The 27,418-nt window shown below is 36.2% G+C and overlaps 1 protein-coding gene across 7 annotated transcripts in view; it reads right to left on the minus strand.

Annotated features, from left to right (window-relative positions):
• LOC121733201 overlaps positions 1 to 27,418 on the minus strand; it is a 157,941-nt gene that overhangs the window by 16,638 nt on the left and 113,885 nt on the right. Inside the window, exon 1 of one of the 7 annotated variants that reach the window (XM_042123374.1) lies at positions 26,899 to 26,959. The exons of the other annotated variants lie outside the window; for them this stretch is intronic. The gene's annotated coding sequence lies outside the window, so the exon portion shown is untranslated. Of the gene's footprint in view, positions 1 to 26,898; positions 26,960 to 27,418 lie in introns of those variants that run through there. 7 annotated transcript variants of the gene reach the window in all.

Here is a 27,418-nt window from a genome sequence, read left to right on the forward strand (position 1 = left end):
ATATCATATTCGTAATACAAAATATCGGGTTGAAACAATAGAGCAATAAATATTTTACAATATTTTTAATAAAATATTCTATATTCTGTTTTCAACGAAAAATTCATTTCAATTTTTGTGGAAAGTATAAAATTACTCGTCAACAAATTTGATTTGTGTGTTAGTGTACAGCATGTTCCAATTTTCGTGTAAAACCATTTTTAATATAATTATTGTGTAATTTAATTAATCTGCTAACCCAAACCCGTGTTCCAGTAAATTAGAGCACAGCACAAAGGGATATAGTAAGCAAATTAGTAATTTCACACCCAGCTTTTGTGTGAAATATTTCCATAATATTACATTTTCAAGTATTATTTACATAGTTAAATGTTTTTATTAACATTAAGTACAATTATATAACTATTAGGTGCGTATACGGTATAGAGAAAATATTAATTCAATTAAAATTCAAGTTAAAATGAAATCACTTAAAATGTATCAAAAATAGTATTTGTCGCATTTTTTTTTTATTTAAGAATTAAAATCAAAACAGTGCACCAACAGCTATGTTAAATAATTAAGTGTTGCCTGCAACTTAGTTGTGGTCTGACCCTTACGGGTTAATTCAGACCGCAACGCGACGCGTAGATGATAGATGTATTTCTAAATTTATATGGATTTGACAGATTTGCAGGACGTCTCACGCATTTGAAATCTGTCAAATCCATACAAATTTATGCCGCGCCGCGCCTCGCCTCGCCTTGTCGCGTTGCGGTCTGAATTGACCCTTACGTATCATAGAACTGACGTTTTGTGTGGCGTCACTCCACTGCAGCGTAGTATCGCTTTAGTGCGGTCACGCCTTTATCAACCCTTCCTCTTTTGAAAAAATAAAACACTACCGTTTTTGGAGCACGCTGTATAAATGAATTTTAAACTAAACACGTTTTAAGTTGGAGTGAATAAAGTTATAAGTCCGCCGTTCCACTGACAGCTACAATTATTCCAAAACTAAACCAACTTCATTCAAACTTCAACCAACTTCTTAACATTTGTTACTTGCGAAGAAAGTGATAGGAATTTCGGAATTTCAACCTAATTGCTTTTAGGAATTGGATGTACTAATTTGGTTAGTAAAGTAAAATTATTGTAAAATCAGTAGGGTTCTGTTGATTTTTTTATGTTGGGAGTACTCAGGGATAAAATCAGGGTGAACTTCTAAAAATGCCGTGGTGGGCAAAGTTCTATTGTGATAAACACTAAAATTGCATCATTATTAGGTATTTGTTATACAGGCTGTGTTTTTAATTAACTGGTTTGCTTCCTAAATGCATTTTCGCTATCTCTTGTATAAGGTTGCCTATTATGCCTTTTTAAAAATTCATCCCTTACACTAATTAATTTCTAACGTTACATTTTAAATTACATTTATTCGAAACTGCATCATTACTAGATAGGTATTTGATAAACATGCTGTTTTCTAATGAACCGGTTTGCTTCCTTAACGCATTTTCCCTATCTCCAAAAGTTAAGGATTTTGCCTATTTTTGCCTTTTGAAAAATTCACCCCTTATACTAATTAATTTCTAACGTTACATTTTAAATTAGGTACATTTATTCAAAACTGCATTATTACTATCTAGTAATAATGCAGTTTTGAATAAATGTACCGGTTCATTAAAAACAGCCTGTTTATCAAATACCTATCTAGGTATTTGATAAACAGGCTGTTTTTAATGAACCGGTTCGCTATCTCGTAAAGTTAAGGATTTTACCTATTTAATTTTTTAAAAATACTGTCAACACCCACACAGCCAACTGACTATATTTTGGCTTAAAAATGGCTATAACTACACCACCAACATTTTGGCTTTGTAAAAAGGTGAAGCGCAAGTCATCAAACCGAGTGACTAATAAAGTAAGTGAAAACAAATTGAATTGGGCCCTTCGCAACATTAGCATGCGGCGAGTCACGGCTCTAATGATCGTGATGGTGGACTTTTCTTAAAACATTTTGTCTTAATATGGGTTACGGGGTTCACCCGAAAGGTTTGAGATGAGTCAGGGTAACCTAGTTAATTTTTGCGAAAAATGCAGCTCGCTAGCCGTGTCCCTCATTCATTAGTTCGTATTGTAACGTGACGAAATGATGCGATTATTTTAAGGTATTTTTTATGGCTTTCAGACACTTTTTAATACTAGAGTTACAACATTTTACCTTACATAGCCTGCAATTAGTAATTTAAAGCATAAAACCTACAACATAACTCAAGGCGTGAATACCATGCAAGTAACATGAAAAAAAATCCCGTTTTGTTTTGCATAATTCAATTATGCATGGCATGGCTAGGGCCCTAGGGCCTGAAAAATAATTTTAAATAGAAAAACTGTGGATTATAATATTTTGTGCACCCAGATATAATATTAGCTAGGTGATGAAGTAGATAAGTTACAATGTTTATTAAAATAATAAGGGAAACAATGAGTTATGTTACTTATTTGATTCTTCCACTCACGTATTCAATTAAAAATATTGTTATCATAATCCGTAATCAGGTAATAACAACAAAAAAAAATCATCGTATATGTGACGATATAAGCTTTCGTTGTCTATGTAATTATGACCAACAACCTTACAGGGGTGTTTTCAGGTTAGGTTAGGTTATCTGGTCGCTGTTAAGCATTAGTGTCCTAACTCCTAACCCACAATTTTTTTTTTGTTGTTAAGAGCTCACCTGACTCTAAAAATAACATCGTCCTTCTCTCTTCACACTCACGCCCGTCTTTCATATGCCAGGTGAAAAAGGACGGCGCGGAATCATCGCCGAGTTAGTTTTACTTGAATAAAAGACGAACTATAATGATTATGAAAAAAGTGTTTTGAGCAAATTTAGGTTTTATCAATACCTTTTTTGATATTAAAAAATATTAAAGAAAAGACAGCAAACTTCGAAGATCTAAGCAAAAATGTGTCTAAAACAAGGTTTTTTGTAAAAAAGAAACTATCGAGCATTTTTTAAATAATCGTGTTTTCGTCTTGAGCATTTAATCTTTATGAACTGAAGTTACTTGTGTCAAAAAATCAGTTTTCTAGACCTTACAGATTTTGAGATCTAGGTTAAAGTATATATAGTCAAGTTAGGGTCATATGGGCTCTTAAATTTTGAATGAAGTCTTGTTCTAAATCATCTAAAGAACATAACTGCATTCACAACTCAATACGTATTTTTTTTGGGTTAGTACACGAATGCTTAGCAGCGTCCATCTAATCTGCAATAAGGCAACAACCAAAAAAAAAACATCGTCAATGTGACGCTAGCTTTCGTATTTTAGGTGATTAAAACCAATAACCTCACAGGGGTGCTTTCGGGTTATAATTAACCCATCAGCTAATCGACATATAACTCGTGGTAAATTGATCCAGCTGGGCATCCATCATGCCGTCCACTCCGTGTCATCAAATTTTGATAGTCGTTGATTGATCACTTGCGCCAAGTGAGGTTTTATTGAGAGGGGAGGTTTTTTCATGTAGTGTTTGGGTAGACAGGAAAATGAGAAAAAATAGAGTAGATTAAATTGAATATAGACTGGAGTTTTATGTTTAAACTTTTCGCCGGCAACTGTAGCAACTGTTTATATTTAAAGGTTGCTTCAGACCGAACGCGACGCGTAGGTGAATTTTTTAAACCTATATGGATTTGACAGATTCGCAAGACGTCTTACGCAATTGAAATCTGTCAAATACATACAAATTTATGCCGCGCCGCGCCTCGCCTCGCCTCGTCGCGTTGCGGTCTGAATTGACCCTTAGACTTAGAATGTGTTATGTAGAGAACAAGCCTTCAACGCTTGTATGTTTTTGTGATCTTCTCCGTAGTGACGTTTCTTAGAGCTTAGCTGTCGACTATGAAATCGTAGGTTCGGTTGCCACGTTGGTTAGGACAACGTAAGCTGATTAACCGATTGTCTGAAAACAACCACGATCTTTCGCCGTATTATTTTTAAAGAACAAAGATTATAATACTACCACTTTTGTTACAATTTTGTTTTGTATTGTTGTGCGTACGTTCCGCATGTTAAATATAGCCCTAACTCTATATTTTAACATTCCAATCCTACGCAAAAAAAGAACGAAAGCAGTAAAATATATCCTACAATATTGTTTCAGATACTGAAAGGACGTTGTAAAGATGAAGAATTATTCGTTTTTTTACAAGTATATAACCTTTTAAGTTTTTGTAGAGCGGCATAAACTTATGTAAGTCGAAGACTTTGCTTTGCGCAGTGCCGTAGCTAGGTAGCCGGAGACCCAGGGGCATAAAATATAGAAAAACCCCAAGCAGTGGCGACGCAACTTGCAAGACGTACATTTTATTTACGCGAGGCCCTCTGATCAGACTTCAGAGGTGTATTAGGACGGACCAGATTTACGCGCGGGCGAAAATACGCATGACATAAAAAGAGCTCTTAAGAGATTTTACGTACCGTGACAATTAACTTTAGCAATTCGAAATCTTATTACTTTACTATCTAAAAGATACCACAGAAAAATCAATCAACGAAAGATCTACAGTTAAAGTTGTAATCTTTACAACTTTAATTGTACAATGTCGATTTGGCTTCTCGAGCTTGGGGGCCTCGGCCACCGCCTCTCCTTGTCCATCAGTAGCTACGCCACTGGCTTTGCGCTGTAAAAATAAAAATGAAACGGTCCCCTGTCACAGTTCCGACTAAGGCGACGATATAAAATGAAATAAAACAACTCTCAACTAGAAATACTTAAGATGGAATTATTCAAGACCACATTGTTAAGACTTTGTATGGTATTATTTTAACGTTGAATTTCATAGCATTGTTATATAGCGTATAATATTCTCGATAGAAGACCGAGGTTGACAATATCTTGCTGAAACCCGGTATGATTGCGTGCTACAATCAGGTGAATTTATTTCTTCTTCATCATTATTTTACTACTACAATGACGTTACGTCCGTCTATCCATTTTTGACTATCAGCTGTCATTGTCGTTGCGGTTGTGCTGAAGCCTGAAATAGGCACTAATTTTTCATCGTACTAGAGCAGCTGTAGTAAACGTAAGTCTAATAGCTTTGTCCACACTGTGCCTTTTTCTGTTCGTCGAGGGCATGCGTTATAGCGCAGTCAACAGCGAACGTGAGGCATTGCAGCGACGCATGCCCTCTGACCGTATCCAAAACTTCAAAAATGACAATATTGGCGTTGTCAAAGCCCGGACACAGGAGATACAGTGGTGGGTATGTGTGGTGGGCCAATATTGGAGTTGCGTTCCTTGATAATTCAATTATTAAATGCGCCAATATGAAAGTTGATGACGAAAATTAAAGATGAAAGTGCACAGTGTAGACATAGCTATCTATTGTCTTCGTGGGTCCCAAAACAGCTTTAGCACCATTGGTGACATAGGGGATACAGTAGTGGGAAGTTGTGGGAACGTGACCAAAGCCCCTTAAAAATTTGTGTGTTTGTATACAATTTGTATATTATGCTCTGTATATTTTATGCAACATTCTCGCTTAGTAATACAATTGGTAATTACAACGAACAAATAGTCAGGCAGTTGGCTCAAAGCCAGGTTATTTGTTACTCAGCTAATAGAATAATAAAAACTTACTATACAAACCTATTCGAAGTTAAAACTGCTTATAAGATATTATTCTACGGAACATATTATTATAACTTATATTATAATTATATTCTACCAGAAGGCGCCTGCAACAACGTGGCCCCAAAATTCGTTTATCGAGTAGGAACCGTACATTTTTCGGGATTAATATACTCGTACTAGGTACGAGTATAATATTAATCCCAAAATATTATACGTGGGAGAGCCATGCTTCGGCACGAATTAGCCGGCTCGACCGGATAAATACCACGTTCTCACTGAAAACCGGCGTGAAACAGCGCTTGCGCTGTGTTTCGCCGAGTGAGTGAGTTTACCGGAGGCCCAATCCCCTACCCTATTCCCTTTCCTACCCTCCCCTATTCCCTTCCCTTCCCTACCCTCCCCTATTACCCTATTCCCTCTTAAAAGGCCGGCAACGCACATGCAGCTCTTCTGATGCTGCGAGTGGAAGTTGCTTTCCATCAGGTGACCCGTTTGCTCGTTTGCCCCCTTATTTCATAAAAAAAAAGGTAGGGACCTACATCCTTTCCGAAAATGTACTAAATATCTTCAAAATCGGTTCAGCGGATTGGGCGAGAAGAGGGTTACCTCTTCACACTTTCGTATTTATAATATTTGTATGGATTGAATCTTATTTTGACTACATATTTTTAAATTAGTACCAAAAGAACTGTTATTTCCAAGCAGAGCCACAAAGTTGCGGCTTCATTCAAAAGAAAATAGCACAGTTGTAAGGAATAGAAAACTTAGGGCCTGTTTCACCACTCCCTGATAAGATCCGGATAGGCTATCCACCACTTAACTTGACAGATAGGGTATGGAGAATCTGTCAAATAAGTTGCGGATAGCCTATGCGGCACTTTACACCTTTTGTTTTGTTACACCTTGTATACTTCTGAAGAGATGTAGGTACTATAATTGACTACGATGATATCAGAGAAGTTGATTCCAAGGCAGATGGGGGACATACGTAGTTTGGTCGTGCTACGTCAAACCCAGCCGACAGATCACAATTAACATTGACTTGACATTATCCGACCAAATGACGTTGGTCTGTAAACTGTCTAGGAATCAATTTCCTCGATGGTAGATTCTCTACATACAACTCCTTTTCAAATCCAGTGACAAATTCCCTCTGCACTCGACTTGAAGTGTAAGCAATATCTTCTGAAATGGGCGAAATACAACCATTATTTGCCGTAGTCGGTTAAACCACGTACTAGCAACGCGTGCTGTCGTCTATCCGGAAAAATGAACCACTCATGAAATTTAATGTGAAAATGTCTTGAAACGACGCCAAAACCACTATGAATTATTTATGTGCGACTATTTTAATGGCGTACCACTTTTATTATAGTAAAAGTGTTTCTTAATTCCGAAAACCCATCGGCTATGGGACATTAAAACAGAAGAAAAACATCGCGGCAAATAAATCAGCATTAACAGACGTTGTAAGAGGTTTTGTGGTAGCAGACGCATCATGCTAATTCTATATTGTAGAGTTTAAAAATAGTCACACTTATTTTTTTTACTAATATATTATAAAGATGAAGATTTTGTTTGTTTGAACGCGTTATTCTCAGGAACTACTGATTCAAATTGAAAAATAATTGTTGTGTTGGATAGACTATTTATAGAGGAAAGCTTTAGGTACCATAACATCTTGGTACGATCGATAGGTGCGAGGCATCAAAGGAAAATGAGCAAAAAAAAACGAGGAAAATCACAACTCGAACGCGCTTATTTCCCGAAGTATTTTAGCAATTTTTATGCTTTTTAGCACAGACATAGAGTAGATCACGGGGAAGAATATAATATTATGGGCTACTTTTTGCGGGTAAATGTACGCTTTCCGCAAATACCTTATTTACGCGGGTGGAGCCTCGCGAAACATCCAGATATAAGTTAAAACACAGTAGACGTAGTAGGAGTAAGGAGTACCTCGTACTAATAACAAAAAAAGGATATGGACGAACAGTCCATAGACGGCCACAATTTTATAATAAAATAAAATAAAAAAAAAAGGAGTACCTCGATTTCAAACAAACGGGGGAATATACGTGAGGTGGGGTGTGAGTGTCACTTGCTGTAACGCATTATACAGGGTGTAACAAAAATAAGTGATAATACTTTAGGGTGTGTACGTGTTCCTTGTAGAGAGTTCACGGTGAAAGTAGCAGCGCTAAAAGACGAATTTTTTTTTCACTTTTGTATGAGGAAACTCGTGACGCTCGGGCCCTTGCCCTTTCATAGTGTTCATATATACACGGAACACGTACACACCCTAAGTATTGTCACTTATTTTTGTTACACACTGTATACTTATATAACGCCGTAACTACGTCAAATTCGAGATTTCGAGATCTCTTCCTATATTCTGTTTACTCTGCTTATAATAACGTCTCAGTTATAGTTACTGATTAGCAACACAAGAATTTTTTTTTATCTATGGACGCTTCACACCACCTCAGTCTGGCCCCGTGGTAAGTACCTGAAGGACTTGTGTTACGGGTGCCAGACAACGGAAATATATTTAATACTTTTATACTATAAATATATTTAAGATTTTTATTATATGACACACATATTTAATACACATCCATGACCCAGGAACTTTGAAAACTTTTTGTTCCGTCGGCGGGATTCGAACCCGCGACCCCCGGCTTGAGCTACCAACAGCCCACCAACTGCGCCACAGAGGTCGTCAAATTTTGATTTTAAACTTGAAATTGGAATGACACTTTTAAAAGATTCATTCGGAATTACAAGTAGCCCAACACCGCGAGCGGCAAATCTGTTTTAATGTGTATCTTCTTGTGTAGTATATAAAATTCAGTTTTAAATGGCACGTCACGTTGCAATGATCCTAATAAAGACAGGTTTTCTCCCAGACTCATAATATATTGTGTTATCCAACAATAATAACTTTAGATAGACGTGGTGTGGCAGTGCAGTGGGTTGCAAGTTGCAGGACTTGTAGAGGGGGGATTAATCAGAGAGTGTCAAACAAGCTTAGAGTATCTAATAGAATAGACACTTTTAAATAGACTTAGAGAAAGCACAGAAATAAAATGAAATAAAGTCGTATTCAGAGGTTACCCCATTCAAAGTTACAAACTTAAAATCTCTGCCTCTTAAAATATGAGTGTATACTAAAAGGATATCGTCGTTTGAAAGGATGATGAGCCAGCCTGTAATTCTCTATTAAGCTACCTAACTATGGTGTCAATTCATTCGAAGTGTCCACTCTATTTACTATTCTTTGTCATCCAACGCCTACAGCTGTGTGTGCGACATAAATCGGCAGCTAGTTACGCGTAGGACATTCAATTTGTTGGATACGATTTTATCTGGACTTTTATGTATTGAGTCTATAACTTGAATTGACAATAAGATTAGCACTATATTATATGTATAGTATTGATCAGACAACATTATTTATGTATATAGATTATAGGTAAGTACTTAAAGGGTATGATTTAGGGTGAAGCCAAACGAGCGTAATTTGTGAGTTGTGAGTCGCAGAATTTCGGCTGGCAGAAATTCTGTTGCATTCAGTTCCATACAAAAGTTTGATTCACACGAGGGTAATTTTGTGAGTCATGATTAGTATGAAAAGATATTTACGCGGCAGAAATTCTGCTACTTCACCCGAGACCTTAGCCTGTCGACAATCTCAGACCATCCAATAAGTACAAAAACTTAATACATTAGACACAATATTATGTTTATGTTGGTTTGATTTATGGTATAATTTTCATAATTCATACCATTACTACAAGTTGGGTAGGAAAGGTACTGGATTGAAGGAGAAACGAAACTGCATTAAAGATGCATTAAAATAGTAGGATAGTGAAACTGCAATCATTAGTCTTTTAGACATTTATTAAACCGGGTCCACTAATCAGAAGAGATTTACAACAAATAATATCTGTGTATGGTAGTCTCCTTGTATAGAAAACAGCTGATGGGTTGTCAGGCATCGACATAAAGAGAGTAAGGACAGGCCTTCTCAACGGGTAAATTGGCCCCAGCGTGAGTGCCCTATAGCATATTTTGAACAAAATAGTGCGGACAACGCTGACAACACGAAGCAGTATTTATACGAAAGACCTAAAAATATTTCACTTATTTTCTTCGTTTCTGGGGAAGGCGCAGCTATTGGCAGAATCAGAAGGACGTTATTGGTTGAGCGCGATCAGTTGGTGATACAATATTAGTTATTACTTATTATCTATAACAGCGGCTATTGTACGTTACTGGTAGTTATTGTACACAGATTATCAAGTCGCTGGGCGATTAAAGTCATCCGCGATTGCGCGTCATCCTATAATAATTAACTAAAACAGGGTAGACTTAGCGGCTCATCCTTACTTTCTAAAACGGCTGTCAGGTATAAGATGGGTACAACCGTGAGTTGGCATGACCATCACTATTCTGAAGCCGGTTCTATCATCAATTAGGTATCGTGTTACAAAGAGTAACTAACAAAAAATTTAATAAAGAGAACAATGAGATATTTGAAAAGAGGTTTAAAATTCCTATTTTAGGAAATTGAAAGCTTGGTTCATTATACTAGCAGTATTCACATTAAATAAAGTCGAAAGTTTGTGTTTATGTTGTTTTATACTCTTCGCGCTAAAGTTACTGAACAGATTTTGATCAAATGGTAGATAATAAATACATAGGTTAATTTTTATCTGTATAAAGTAGTTTTTATTATTCGTAGGTACATATAAAATAAGGGTTCCGTGGGATACTTCAATTACTATTCTATAAAGAATCGTTTATTTTATGACTATTTATTACAGCTTCAATTAGTTTGTCCTCTTCACAATTCACACTTATACCGCTGAACCAATTTGGATGAAATTTTGTACGGAAATACTTCGAGATCCAGGACACATTTTTTTGCGCGAGCGATAAACGATTTCATATTAACGAAGTTGATGCCTCCGTGGTCTAGTGGTAAAGAGCGCGGCTCTTGACTCGGATGTCGTGCGTTCGATTCCCGCCTTGGAATCATGTTATTTCCAAGTTTGCTTAGGACAATGCAGGCTGATCACCTGATTGTCTGACAAGTAAGATGATACATGCGTCGGATGGGCATGTAAAAAGTCGGTCCTGCGCCTGATCTCTCACCGGTCGTGTCGGTCTTCCGTCCCACTGGGCTATGAGAGTAAAGGAATAGAGAGTGCTCTTGTGTACTGCGCACACACTTGGGCACTATAAAATTACTCCTGCGTAGCTGGCCTGGTTTCAATGAAACCGGCCACCGTCACCGAAACCGGTGTGGGAGCTATATTATATTATTAACGAAGTTGCAGCTAGTTTTCTTAAATAAGTTTCAAGAAAATTCGACTACCCATTTCTAAGATTCTATTCATCTTTAATATAGATCTTGATAGAATATCAAGTCAATAATAATTGGAGGAAGAAAATATAATGTAAACATTGCTCCGCCGGTCGCCTCTTGAATAAATAAAACTGAGCGAACTCAAACAAAAGTAAATTTATTCTACAAATACGCCGATTAATATACGATAAGAATCCGGGGCAGAAGTCGCTACTTCTTGCGGTTGGCTACACGTTCAATATTAGGGTCTTTACATATTGCTACGTTACGAGTTACGACGTGGTGCGAATTGCGATGCATTTTTAAAAAAGCCATTTGTTATTGGAATGAACAGCAAGTCAAGCCTGTCAAGTATGTTAATTTAAATTGTTATGTGTATCTTGGGTGGTTAATAGAGTATAGTTTTCAACAGTTCATTTGCAATTGAAGACATCGCATCGTATCGCATCGTCACGTTCCAATGTAAACTGTCCCTTAATTGTATTGTTTACATGGGAGAGCCATGCTTCAACACGAATGGTCCGGCTCGAACAGAGAAATACCTCACAAAAAACCGGCGTGAAACAGCGCTTGCGCTGTGTTTACTGTTTCGCCGAGTGAGTTCCCTCTTAAGAGGCCGGCAACGCACCTGCAGCTTTTCTGATGTTGCGAGTGTCCATAGGCGACGGTAGTTGCTTTCAATAGGCAATAGGGTAATAGGGGAGGGTAGGGATGGGAAGGGAAGGGAATAGGGGAGGGGATTGGCCCTCCGGTAAACTCACTCACTCGGCGAAACACAGCGCAAGCGCTGTTTCACGCCGGTTTTCTGTGAGAACGTGGTATTTCTCCGGTCGAGCCGGTCCATTCGTGCCGAAGCATGGCTCTCCCACGTATAAAATCCCTTCGCCAAGCTCGATCTCCCAGATATTACTTTCTGCCGCGCACTGTAAAACTCTGGAATGGGCTGTCACCAGCAGTATTTCCGGACCGATACGACCTGCAAACCTTCAAGAAAAGAGCGTATACCCTCTTAAAAGGCCGGCAACGCACCTGCAGCTCTTCTGGTGTTGCGAGTGTCCATGGGCGACGGTAGTTGCTTACCATCAGGTGACCCGTTTGCTCGTTTGCCCCCTTATTTAATTTAAAAAAAAAAAAAATTAGAAAAAAGCTCCCTAAGTTTTATTGTTCAAAACTGTAAAACCAAAACATGCTCAACAAAACGCGAAATTAACTGCATATCCATTGTTTTTTTACTGAATAATGCTTATTATAGGTGGCATTTGAGTAAAGAATAGCGGGTACTGTAGGGAACCCGAACACCGGAAATTAGAGATCCGTGGCCGCGGGGCCGGAAGCGCCCTTATTAACTCACGTTTAACGGTGTATTCAATTATTGTTACTTTACCGGACAGGTTCATATCTGAAAAGATTATGAAATGATGCAACGATTTTAAAATGAGGAATGATGACATGGGACTGCAAGTTATTCGCTGAATAGGAGAAGTATATAAGTAGCCAATAAACCTGTTACATTATTTATTAATTGCAACCACAACATGGTGCCATAGATAAATGTCTCAACAATTGTCATATTATTTGATCTGTCAACGTCATTGTCATTCATTGCCCTTGTCCTTTCTCTTTTGTATCTGCCATTGTGAATATAGTTTTGTGCTCGTATGTTTTCTCGTTTTAATTTCCAAATCCAAACGAAATTAGTTGAAATAACAGTATTCTCATTAAAACCGATGTGCATTAGTTGGTACTACTAATATATTATATTCTGTGGCATTAGCTACGTACTTCTTCTATTCCGCATCATAATGTAGGTACTTAAGAGGAGTCCACACCGCCCTTTTTTCCATACAAACGTTGTCCCCTGTTTCCTCCCTGGATAATGCTAGTAGACTTATAATTTTTTTCCTGAATATCTACGGCCACTAATACAATGTCCCTATGTTTTCTTTTTTTTCATAATTTAATTATTAAATAAGATATGAACGTTCAACAACCCAAAAAAATGGCCAGATTTTCCACTGTGTTCAAAAATCCAGAAAACAGATTTGGCTAGATTATACAAAAAAAGCAAAACATAGGAACACAGTTCAAGCCTTTTTTTAATCTTTAATGAAAAAAGTACTTAAATCGGTTAAGTTTTGGAGAAGGAATCAGGGGACAACGAATCGTTGATTTTCTGGATTTTCTGCAGTTGTCTCTATCGCGTTCTGCGGTATAGGCTTGAGGTAAGGGAGACAGCTATAGATATTACACGTACTTTTTTTTCATTTCTCTAGCCCCTGTTGTATCCTCTTAACAGTGATTTGGAATTTTGATTTGTAGAGCTATGCATTGTTCACGAACATAGTGCACGGCTATAAGCAAATCGTGATTACTAATTAGCCTCGTCCTATGATCCTTAATTCATTGTTCGATACATTCCTATTAAAATTTATTAAATTGTAACGTTTCAGCAATATTGCAGATTGATGCAGAAAATAGCATTAAAGATCCCATCATATTATACCTTTCATATAAATGCGAAAATGCGATAAACGATGAGAAAGTAAAGAAAGATAGAGTGCTATTTTACACACTCGGGCACTATGAAGTAAATCCTGCGTAGTTGATCTGATTTCAAAATAACCGACTACCGTAACCGAATGCGCTGTGGGCACATTCTGGATCTTATTAGTAAAGGGGTTAATGTTTATACAGATTTGACGTGTTCATTTAACATAAATGATTGACCCTTTATTTATATTAAGTCGGTGAACTGTTTATTATGATAAACAAAAACGTCTAAACACGTTAATTTTTTGTAAAAAATCAATGACTGTACCCAAAAATATACACATCGGTATAATATAATAATAGTCATTATAAAATATATGAAATTTTGTAAGAATGTATAGTTACAGGTTAATACCTCATGCAAAATCAACTATTTAAAGGATTTTGATAAAATATTGTATGTTGGTAGTTTATTTCCTTGACGCATAACCTTATACAGGGTGTAACAAAAATGAGTGATAATACTTTAGGGTGTGGTACGTGTTCCTTGTAGAGAGTTCACTGTGAAAGTAGCAGCGCTGAAAGACCAAACATTTTTTTCACTTTTGTATGGGGAAACTCGTGACGCTCGGGCACTTGGCCATACAAAAGTTAAAAAAAAATGTCGTCTTTCAGCGCTGTTCATTTCACAGTGAACTCTTTACAAGGAACACGTACACACCCTAAAGTATTATCACTTATTTTTGTTACACACTGTATAATTAAGTACTTAGATACATATTTTTTGGCAATATATTATATTATGTATACCCATTTACAATACGTATTATTACAGTATTATAAAAAAAACCGGGAAAAACAGCTAGTTACGAAATAAAAAACACTGAAAAAGTTTTTCATTATAACATGAAGAGTGTGCAGCAAAACAAGGTTGAATGTAACATAATAATATTTTTAATTAAATGACAATTAACTTTTTATAGTAATTAAATCGCAGGTGGTTTTTGCAGTAAAATTATAAACTTAAGTACCTATGTATATTATTTTATAGTGCGGTAATAAAGATGTAAAAAAAATCTGTCCTAAATCTATACCAAAGCTTAAACCTTTGGTATTATTTAAATATATTTAAGACAGATTTTTTTCATAATATGATGTTTGTTTGTTGCATGACGCAAAAACATTTATAATATTTATTTTGTAAGTACTCACATGTAATTATAGTTAAGTATATTTATATTTATTATTTTTGATGTCTATAGACTTATTGTCCTTTTTTACGCGTTGTTTGACGCAATTTAGTTTAGTCTAGTTTTCGGAATCAATGTACATACTTTACTCGTTCGCTTTGTGCTCGTGTTTGTTGTACAGAACAAACAATACCCCAAACTAAATTAAACAACACGTGTGTTCCACATTTAAAATTCTAATAAACGAAAGTGAACATAGAGATAATCGTTACAATTGTTTCTTTGGAATTGACGTAGATATCAATAAAATTAAATTCTATTGTAATAAAACACAAACAGATACAAAAATTAAATAAAAAAACTCGATAAAAAAAATAAAACGTTTCAGGAATCAAAATGTAAAATATTGAAGCAATCAAGTCATTGGAATCATCTGGAATCTAGAATCATAGTGATTTTATTAGGTTTCCTTTTAGTTAACCCGGTAGTACTTACTCTCTAACTCTTATACAGTGTGTAACAAAAATAAGTGATAATACTTTAGGGTGTGTACGTGTTCCTTGTAGAGAGTTCACTGTGAAAGTAGCAGCTCTGAAAGACGAAAAAAAATTTTCAATTTTGTATGGGCAAGGGCCCGAGCGTCACGAGTTTCCCTATACAAAAGTGAAAGAAATTTTTGGTCTTTCAGCGCTGCTACTTTCGCAGTGAACTCTCTACAAGGAACACGTACACACCCTAAAGTACTATCACTTATTTTTGTTACATCCTGTATATTACTAAGAAACCCTTTTATAGTTTTATGTAGACCGTATAGTGATTAGTTATTACTTATTAGTTACTATAAAATATTTTTGAAAGGAAAGAGATAACACCAAGGTAGAATTTCCTCAACCCACCCATGATTTCGTAGATATACCTGAAGCCGCGGATCTTGTTTAACATCTCCATCGTGGATATCGCAGATACAGTAGATTTTCAATTGTTATGCGGCAGCCGGCTCCCGCTTAGGGATTGATGGGTTGAAGTATAAGTATTTGGCCCATAATAATTTATTGAAGTGACTAAATATGTATGGCACCATGGGAACGTCCATCGCTATCCCGTCGCACAAACAATGGTCGCCGTCAGTCTCGAGTTGTAATAATTTACTATTATTTATTCAACAAATGCACTTATCAATATAACAAGTAGCCTGCAAGTAGCCGATTCTCAGACCTACTGAATATGTAGGTAAAATTCAGTAAAGCCGTTTCGGAGGAGTACGCTACTAACATTTTGACACGAGAATTTTATATATTATAATTTATAAGATTGACAGAAACATTGTCAAACGTCGAACAAAACTTTTTGTTTAATGTAGGCTACGAAGGTATATGCTGGTGCTGCCTCAGCCATCGTGAAACTGCTGTAATATGTCCTATTCAACTAATTGTAAGCCTTATTACGAAATGTTTTCCAATAATTAATATAATTAATTGGCGGGAAGCGTACTGTCACGCTGTCAGTGTGGATTGTGGCTTTAGCTTACAGCATTGCATCAAAATAGATTTAGGCCGCGTTGACGGGCTTCTTCCCCCTACTAAACCGCGCGCCCACAAAATTAGAACAAAATATAATCCGATTTATAAAAATACCATGATATGGCTTCTGAACTGTTTTTGTAATTATAATACTAATTATTTTAGGCTAGATGACGCCCGCCACTCCGTTGCGCCAAAATCCGTTTATCGCGCGGGAACCGTACATTTTCCTGGATAAAAAATGTATGTCTTTTCCAGGTACTCGAAGTAAGTATGTCCATACCAAATTTCATCATAATCAGTTCAGCGGTTTAGGCGCAAAGGTAACAGACAGACAGACAGACACACTTTCGCATTTATGATATTATTAGCATGGAAGTATGGATACTTATTCTAGAATATAGAGGTATTTGGTAATTTTTTGCCTCTATAGACTCGAACGTAGAGAAAATGTATTTACCCTGTTTTTTTGCTCAATTCATAGACATATAAGGCACGTGTCCGATGTGGTTGTTGCTATTTCAAGTTAAACATAATATCACAAAATCCAAACATATAAAATTATATGCAAAATCGTATCTTTTTGTTACCTCTTCCCCAAATCCCCCCCTATAATTCCCCAAATGAATAAATAATTGAAAGAAAATCTTGTATACTTACTACTTAGGTAATAGTTACTGCGAATTTCTGGAAATAATAGTTTGGTTTATCCGCATTTCGCACGCTGAAGTTGCCGGCAAAACTCTACACTACTTACTTACTAGTACTAGTAGTGTAATATTTTTATAGTAGGTACTAATACGATTCATATTTTACCCAGTATTTGTTTTAACGTAATAAAACTAAAGAATTGTTGTCTCGTTCGGTGTATTCGAGAGACTTGAAACAGTTTTGTTTCGCCAAAAGTACTTTTAAAACTTAATTTTATAACTATATTGTTTAAGAAAATAGTTTATTATGCTGGCGTTTATTTTCAGTGTAAAGTTCTGGTACTTTTGAAAGAGCTATTCAGCTAACTGTGTGGGTCGGGTTACGTAGTAAACTTATCCTAGAATTTACAAAAGCCTGGATACAGCCGGAGTAAAACTGTTATTGAACAAGATGGCTGTATATTTTATACACTTTCCGTTGGATATTACTTAGAACAATATTTATTAGTGTTACTAATATAATAATTATTATGTTTCTATAAATTCTCTCTCTTCTACAAAATAGTAATAGTTTTCTCCCTGGACGCTAGAAAAAAAAATGACGCCACAGGTTCATACAAAGTTACTTAATCTCCTTTATAATATTATTATTAGTAGCTAATTTAATCATAATATTATTATGGTTTTATGCCACTTGGTTCTTTGTTTTGCTAAAATTCCTTTCGCGCGGTTACCATTTTGTTGCTACAAATATGATTGTTGGTCGTTCACCAGGACTGAATGGTAAATTCATAATATTATTTTTTTTTTTATTAAATAAGGGGGCAAACGAGCAAACGGGTCACCTGATGGTAAGCAACTACCGTCGCCCATGGACACTCGCAACATCAGAAGAGCTGCAGGTGCGTTGCCGGCCTTTTAAGAGGGAATACGCTCTTTTCTTGAAGGTTTGCAGGTCGTATCGGTCCGGAAATACTGCTGGTGACAGTTCATTCCAGAGTTTTACAGTGCGCGGCAGAAAGTTACGCGAAAAACGCACTGTGGAAGACTGCCACTCATCAAGGTGATGAGGATGGTATGTTTTTCGCGTGGGACGATAGCGAAAAGTTGCAGGTGGTATGATTCCGAACAATTCCTCAGAGCACTCCCCGTGATACAACCGATAGAGGATGCAGAGTGAAGCTACATCTCGGCGTAATTCCTGGGGGTCCAAGCTGTTCGAAACACTATGGCAGTCAACAATTCGAGCAGCCCTTCGTTGGATACGATCCAGAGGGAGCAGTTGGTATTTTGGCGCCCCTGCCCAGAGATGAGAACAATATTCCATATGAGGCCGAACCTGCGCCTTGTAGAGTTGTAGGCGTTGGTCCGGACTGAAGTACTGTATCGCTAATATTAATACCTATGTCTTTAATTCAAATTACTTCAACGATTTGAGTGTGCACTGTGAAGGGACGTAGACACCCTTAGGATTTATACACCAATAAATATATGGATTTTATAGGTGAATAAATTCCTCGAAAAACCTAATAATTGCGGAAAAACACATTAAGTACATAAAGGATCTTCAAGGAAATGAACGATTGATTAAGGTCGGGATAATCTGCGCGGTGGATGGCGGGACACGACGCGACACCACGCATTTTCTATGTGGCATAGATTGAAAATCTATGTACTATATAAACAGATTTTCATTGTTTGTGCTAAAATATAAGCGGCGCGACGATTGGCTTTATCCACACTGTGCCTTAAATTTCTGTTCGTCAAGGGCATGCGTTATATGAAATGAAATGAAATATTTTATTTAGTTAAGTAACAATGACTCACTTGTTAGTAGAGGCTTAAAAATTATGTTAGTAATATCATAATATTTAGGTATAATATGTATTATAATAGCTACATTGTGCATCATCTCTGCTCCATGCCGTTAGATATGGTGCAGAGTGCACTTAAGGACAGTCAAGTCGACTGGATATCATAGCAAGTATGCTGTTGGTACTCCCCCTCACTCTGCACACTAAGGACGCGCATCGTTTTCGCAGAGTGGCGTGAAAGCAGTCCACCCGTGCCACAGCAAACATCCCTGAAGCGCTGCAGTAGCGGGGAAGCCCCAACAATATCCTGAATGCGTTATTAAACTGGACGCGGAGGGCGTTGTTGCCCGGAGCGTGTATGAGCTCCACAGGCTGCACGTGTAGAAGGTGGTGCAAAATGCTCTGAAAAGAGTTATTTTGACCTCCCTCGTACATCGCGCAAACCTGCGGACCAACATAATATTATTAGCACGAACCGACCTCAAGGACGATGACGACATAGAAAGAGATTCTATGTCGTCATCGTCCTTGAGGTCGGAAGTTATAGCGCAGTCAACAGCGAACGTGAGGCATGCCCGAGACGCATGCCCTCTGACCGTATACAAAACTTCAAAAATGACAATATTGGCGTTGAAAGTTGATGACGAAAATTGAATATGAAAATGCACAGTGTGGACTGTGTAGATTCGCCATCTGCTTCAAGTGAATTAATTTCTCTGATAGGTAATAAAAATTCCTCATAAGTATCTTGCATTTATCAAAATTATCTATACTTAATATTAATATAAAGCGGAAGAATTTGTTTGTTTGTTTGAACGCGCTAATCTCAGGAACTACTGGTCCGATTAAAAAAATTATTTAAGTGTTATATAGGTCATTTATCGAGGAAGGCTATTATAAGCTATATAATAAAGGCTATTATAGCTAATAGGAGCGAAGAAACAGAATAAAAGGTGAAAAAAAAAACGAGGAAAATTATTTGAAAAGGCTTATCTCCCGAAGTACTGGAGCAATTTTATGTTATTTGGCACAAATATAGAGAAAACCACGTGAAGAGACATAGGCTATTTTTTGCGGGAAAATGCACGGTATCCGTTAAATTCCTAATTTACGCGGGCAAAGCCGCACGGAACGTCTAGTTATTGAAAAAATAAGTAAGTAAGTAAGTCTATATTTCCATGAAATTGGTTACTATGTTCTTATTATTCTTTTTTTTATTGTTCACAATTTCTGCCTCTAGGGCGTGAAAATATTTTTAAATATAAAAAATCATGCTTTATTACTATAATATCTAACCATAACAAACATAATATATTTAAATAGAATCTAAAATAAATTATAATAAAAAGCTAGTTATCACGAAAATATAATATTCAGCACAACATACTGTAACCAGAATGTTTCCTATCAAATTCAATTCAAGTAATCCAACGTAGTGGATAGTAGATATTAATAAACGTAATATCTAAAGCTCAACGAAAACAGATTTAGCAGTGACGTCAGACGTGCATGTATGGTCTCACAAAGCTATGAAAGCGGCTTACTACAGAAAGGAGATTAAGGCATAATCTTCGGGCGGTTGACATACGCCTCAGGCTGTGCTTGTACCAGTAAATACACTGCTCTAATCTCAGCTCTCCGTGTCCGTTATACCATGGAATTGCATGGAAACAAATAGATATTACGCCTGAATGTGTGGTTGATAGGTACGTCAGATATTTGGATGATCAATACGTCAGGAATTCAGGAAGAAATTCATCCGGAAGGATAGATTTTAAAGCTGGCCGCATACACACTTTTTCCGCATACGATTTCCGTATTCGTTTTTCGTATTTGGATTTCCGTAAGACTAGCAAACGTTCGTTTATTTCACGCGCGAACGCGCCGTCTAGCACTTGAAACGTACGTGCGGAATTTGTATCGTTCGGAAATAAGCGAACGTGTGCGCCAGTTAATGTATTAATTTCAACTGATTCCATGCATTTGGAATTCCGCATACGGAAAACAAATTCGGAAAACGCATACTAAAAATAGTGTATGAAGCCGGCCTAATCAAAATAAAGAAAATAGAAAATTTTGGCAATTGAGATTTCGATAGAACCAGTTCTTACAAAAACTACACAAAAATTCAGCTTTTGTAGACCAGCTTAAATTATTTTGTTTGGTATCCGAGTTATTAATAAAAGTAACTTCGAAGCTGAAAATTTCGGTATTGCAGAAGCCGTATGCTGCGCCTAAAAACTCAAACTATATTCATAAAATATTACACGAGAGGAGTTTTTTACTCAAACTAAAACTTTGTGAATCAACACGGCCATATGTGTATCTACAAATTTATATTATGTATTTCGAATTCTACAAATCTCACTTTCATAGATGATAACAGCATGACTGGTGAGACACGGAGAGTACCTACTTGGTACTCGATTCTCATTATAATTAAGTACTTAATTTTTGACCAAATTTCTCTTTAAATAAATGAATCACGGACACTTTGTAAACTACTATGCAGCCGGCGGGCGCGGCGGCCTGCGTCCCGCGCCGCGCGCTGCCCCTCCCGCGCGCGGTGTCCCTGCGTTGGGTAAATAATTATTTAACTTTAAGCTACATTTACTCAGTGATCAATTGTTATTATTTTTTATATTTATTTTTTTCAACTAATATAATAACCAAATATCACGTCCTCGAGTATTGAACATGTCACCAGTCATGCTGTATTTTCATAGGTAGGTACTATCAGAGAAGTTATCATAAGCAGATGGGCGACCTATGCAGTTTGGTCACGATAAGTCAAAATCAGCCGACAGATCACAATTATTAATATTGAATTGACATGATCCGACCAAATGACGTTGAGCTGTCATCTGCCTAGGAATCAATTTCCTCGATGGCACATGCTGTAAAATAATGCTTGGTTCAATACCAACCATAATCGAATATTCTATGTTTGGGTGTATATTGAAGCAAAGATTGAATGATGACATCAAGTGCAGGCCAAACCCTTAGGTCTAGTAACTTGAAATTTCGACTTAGGCTTAGGATATGTCCTACTCCCTAGGCTACAGACTAGGGATAGCTTTAGGATGTAGGCTATCATCAAGAGACTATATTTTTTTTCAAAAATCCTCCCCTAAGGGCCAATTCAGACCATAACGCGATGCGTATATGCATTTCTAAATGTGTATGGAGTATGTAAATTCAATGCAAATTTAACTAAAGAGATATACCATTTAGCCATTTAGTCATCCTGTCTTCACATTTCAAAACGAAGTCCGTGAATGTTGATGGAACGAAATAAAACGAATGACCAATTGTCGCGCACCCACATGAGTTTATTGACTCACAATAAATGTCACATATTTCTTAATAGAACAGGAGCGGGAGCCGTCAATTGAGTGACCACAAGTTCAAAGAAATAATCACCTGCAGAGTCCTTTGATCCTTTAGTACAGCTTATAAAGGTAATAAATATTGATAGCATAGATTCAATAGGATGGGTAATAAGTTTTGCTTGAAGGAATTTTTATCCATACTAATAATAAAAATGCGAAAGTGTGTCGGTTTGTCCGTCTGTTTGTCTGTCGGTTACCTCTTCGACGTGAAGAGCTAAACCGCTTAACCAATTTTGCTGAAATTTGGTATGGAGATACTTCGAGTCCCGAAAGGACATAGGATACTTTTTATCCCTTAAAAGGTTTATAATTTATTATAAAATTTAGTTTTGAATCCAAGAAAGGACACGTTTTTTCCACGTACAAATCATTTGGTAACGAAAGGACGATTAGAAGGATCACTTAAAAGCGTTTCCAGTTTTGGACAATTTGATATTAAGTATACAAATTCAATTTTCCTGGAGGGATTGTCGGAAGAGACGATATTGATGGGTATTTGATTATAGATAGTTAATCTACTTTAGATAATAAGAATCTTCTTGAAGCATGTTTTTGCTGGAAGCAATTAACATTTACGTCGGCGGCCTTTATTGAAAAATGCCTATGTACGTAGGGCTGTCGAGTACGAGAAATATTAATTTGTTCACGAAGAAAATGTTTCCAATTTGTGTTTTATTGAGAATTTTTATTGGTTTCGGATACACGTGATTTCTAGTCACGTTTTTCAGAGCGTAACAAATATTATTAATTCAACTTGTTCGCTGTGACAAGTCAGAAATAAATATTGAAAGGCGTATTTATTTGGATATTTGTGTTTTAACTTCGTTTATATTTTAGTGACAGTATTTTTAATTCAATTATTGATAAGTTCCAGTCTGCTCCAGAAATCAAAGTAAATACAATTTCTCTCCAATTACATCAACTTATTCATATTATTATGTGCGTCTTATGTAATGTTCAATACGCCCGATTCATATTGGATATTTTATTATTCATTCACTAAACCCAGACGACAGGCCATTAGCATTTTAAATTACAAATAACTTTGGTGTGGGGGCTAAGTTGTACGAGACTGTATACCACCGAAATGTACATTCCGTGTTCTCATATAATTAGGAATAAATAATAAGAGGGGTATGGGGACCACCAAGGCATTTTTGAAAGGACTAAGATAGAAAAGTTGTATAAAATGTTGGCCACCAAGGTTTTTCGCAGTCTGTCACAATGCCACTCCTTTTGTTGTTTCTAACAATATTACCTTGAACTTGTTTGTGTCAAGTTCTGGGACAGATTCTGAATCAAAGCCTTACTAAGCGGTAGGTTACAAATATGAAAGTATCTTATTTGCCACGATTTGCTACAAAGACTAGGTTGGTGAAGTTGGTAAAAAATAAATTACATTGACATGTTATAGTTTTATGGCTTGAACAAGTAACCCTTTAGCTTTGTCCACACTGTGCCTTTTTCTTTTCGTCAAGGGCATGCGTTATAGCGCAGTCAACAGCGAACGTGAGGCATGCCCGCGACGCATCCAAAACGCTGACCGTATCCAAAACATCAAAAATGACAATATTAGCGTTGCGTTCCTTGACTTTATATAACTTTCATATTGGCGCATTCAATTATTGAATGCTCCAATATGAAAGTTGATGACGAATATTGAAGACGAAAGTGCACAGTGTGGACTAGCTTCTTACAATCATAATTACATAACGTAAAACTCAAATTAATCTTGGACACAAACCTATGTGAAACTGGGACACTTAACATAGAATAATCATGATCTTACAAATTACTATTCTGTGATAACTATCACAGAATAGTAATTTGTAGAGACTAGCCTGTTTATGTGGAATAATCTTGTTAGACTGGAATAGCCTATCGGGTATAAGTTTATCATTCATTATAATAAATTATGCCCATCAAAAAGCAATATATAAGATAATCGATTACTCTCGGGCAATTATTTAATACTTGTAATGGGATCTGGGCATTCGGACACAATATATTTATCGTTTGACGGATGGGCGCCGCAGTAGATAAACCTTTTATTCTAAAGGCACCGATAAGCGACCCTTTTAAATTTCATTTAATGTTTGGTCTAAATAGGGTTGCCACTAGCCACTTGCCACATAGCATATTTAAATATTGAATGAAAGATAATGGAAGAGACAGAAGAGCAATTAAAAGCAGATAAATGAAGAATAGGTATTTTGGATGCTTTTCTGGAATTTTATTTCACGTTTGGTCAAAATAGGTCACTTGCCACATAGTAAATTTCAAAATTAGAAAGATAAAATTTGAAACAAAATTTATGATAAATTTGAAATAAAATTAATTTGAAGAAATTATTATGAATAGTTTAGGTATTTTGCTTATTTTAGAAGTTGATAACACACATTAACAGATACCTCTGTTGTTGGCGTTATATTTTAGTTTATGAACGCCAACACTAAAATGGGAAAACACAAAACGGTGTTCGCACTATTTTAAAATGCAATAAAATATCACGGACCCAAGGGAAACTGAATTACTGAAATAAAATTTTATTGCGCACAATAAACTATTTGAACTACGCCTGCGCCTCTGGCTGTAAACAGGTTTAAATAGAGCAAAATTGTAATTAAAGATAGGCCTACCATTAAATGCCTACCGTTAAGTTTAGCAATTTGTAGGGGAATAACAGTTTTGTGGCTTATAGAGCTTAATATACTAAATAGCTGGTAAGTATATTGTTTATTTTTTAGGGTTCCGTACCTCAAAAGGAAAAAACGGAACCCTTATAGGATCACTTTGTTGTCCGTCTGTCCGTCCGTCCGTCTGTCAAGACCCTTTTTCTCAGGAACGCGTGGAGGTATGAAGCTGAAATTTATATCAATTACTCAGGTCTACTGTCCCTTGAAGCTGTGAAAAAATCAAACTTCTAAGCCAACGCAATCAAAAGATACAGCCGTTTATGCCGCAAATTTTCGACACTTGCAAGGGAATCAAAACCTACAGGGTGCTTCCCGTGAACTCAGAATCTTGAAATTTGGTACGAAGCAACGTCTTATTGCATAGATAAAGGAAAAATTACGAAAACCATAAATTTTTAGTTACATCACATAATATATATTTTTTTAATAATTTTAAACTTACTACCCATTTCCTCATAAACGCGTAGAGGTATTAAATTGAAATTCATACCAAATACTCAGATCTATAATACCTTTAAGCTGTCGGAACCCTCGGTGCGCGAGTCCGACTCGCACTTGGCCGGTTTTTTTTACTTATATTACATAATATTATATAGGACGTAGATACTAATATAAAAAGGTAAATAGGTAGATATTAAATAAGCACTATTTAATGTTCTAGGCCCTGTAAAAATAAAGGTAGTGATAACATTTAGCAACTATAATATGCTTCAAAGTATTAAACAAATAACAATGTTTTATACTGCTTCACTAAGAATATTTTTTGTTGCAAGTTAAGAAACTATTTTTGACAACCCTAACACCGGTTAGACCAAGACGCTAATCGCTCATTTGGATTATGATTACGCGCGTAGGGCGTTATCTAGTTGATAGGTATATAGTTTGATTGGTTTTAGTCGAACCACTAATGGAGGTTTTATAGCAATTATGATAGTACGTCTTATCACGGCTTAAAACCATCTTAAATTCGTGTTTATGTGCGCGATAAGCAGTCGTAAAGATTTTTATACTATAATTGGTCTGCCGTTTGCCAGAAACCTGTAGAACCCATATTCATCAAAATTGGTTATTAAAGAAAGCGACATTATTGCATTACAAAATTTTTGAGCTTTCTATAGTTGTATTTTTATAAACAAGTTAATATCCATTGATATTTTCAAGTTTATAGATCTAGTAGATCTTACTAGACCTTTAAAATTCCAATTTTTCAGGGAAAATAATATTTTTTTTAATATACTTACCTGAATAATATTATACGTTTAAAACTTTTTAATCGGGACTTAACGCGACTTATTCAAGTAGTAATGCTACTACATAGTAAATAAGTCCCGATTAAAAAGTTTTAATTATAATGCAACGCGAAAGTTTTAAATGTTAATATTATACGTTATTCAATTCAACTGCTAAGTGTAAAGCATCGTTTGCCAACTTAAAATACAGTCAGATGATTTATAAACAAAAGGATTTGCGGCTGACGTATTTAGATTGAAAATAGTTCCTCATTTATCTTGGGCAGGCGAATGTCAGGCGCACAATATGTGAGGGGCCGCACAATAGGAGCGTAACAATGTCTTCAAAATTCGGGGGTTTTTCACTAGATTAATGAAACCACAATTACTTTTTCACCACGTCGGTGCCATAATCTCTTTTTGTGAGGGCGTTAAACCCCCGATTCTACTGTTTATTGCAGCAGTAATGCAGCTTCTTTCTTTTCGATTATGTATGTTTCTTATCAAACTACTAATTGTTATTCTTATATTGAAAATTAAGGACAATCCTATTGATTAAAACTCCAAGTCCAACGGCTACACTTAGGGACATTAAATTATTACTTAACGTTAATTATTGATGAAGAGATTGACAGAAAATATATTATGGAGTTTATGTCGAAATGTTCATAAAAGATGTAATCATTCTACTTCTCTGAATACGGCCGTAAGTCATCAGTCGTTTGAAGTTTTTCTGAAGTATATAATATTATTTTTATGTTTGATAAGAAATTCATTGAATCGAACAAGAAACGAAGCCGCGTCAATCTCGCATTGACATAGAAGAATCAGGGTCTTCAATAGTTCATTTTCGCCCTCACTAGACGAATATGATGGATGGTAACGATTTTATCAGTTATGTTATTGATTTTACCAACCTTCTGTCTTCTGCCAGGCGTGTTGGAAATTATGGTTATTGTGTCGATATGATTAAAACACCGACAGTACCTGCAACAGACAAAAACATTATTTAATAAATAAACTTTTATTTTACTTAATAGGACATTACACTACAAAGCTCAAAAACAATTAATATAAATAAACAATTATAATAATATCTATGGACGCTTCACACCACGTCAGTCTGGCCCCGTGCTAAGTACCTGAAGGACTTGTGTTACGGGTACCAGACAACGGAAATATATTTAATACTTTTATACTATACATATATTTAAGATTTTTATTATATAATACACATATTTGTCGGAAATCAAGTTTTATTCAGAACGCCAGCGCCATCTCTCGGCGCTCGATGGAGTTAGTGCACCGCGCGCGCCACTATTTAATGCCAGCGGCGGAGAGGACTCACTTCAATTCTCGGGAGCGGCGCGTGCGGACGGTTGCATCTAAACCATCCTGCGTTCTAAATAGATTGAGTGATATAGATACTGTGATTTA

This window comes from Aricia agestis, chromosome 13, assembly GCF_905147365.1.
Source record: "Aricia agestis chromosome 13, ilAriAges1.1, whole genome shotgun sequence".
Lineage (NCBI taxonomy): Eukaryota > Metazoa > Arthropoda > Insecta > Lepidoptera > Lycaenidae > Aricia > Aricia agestis.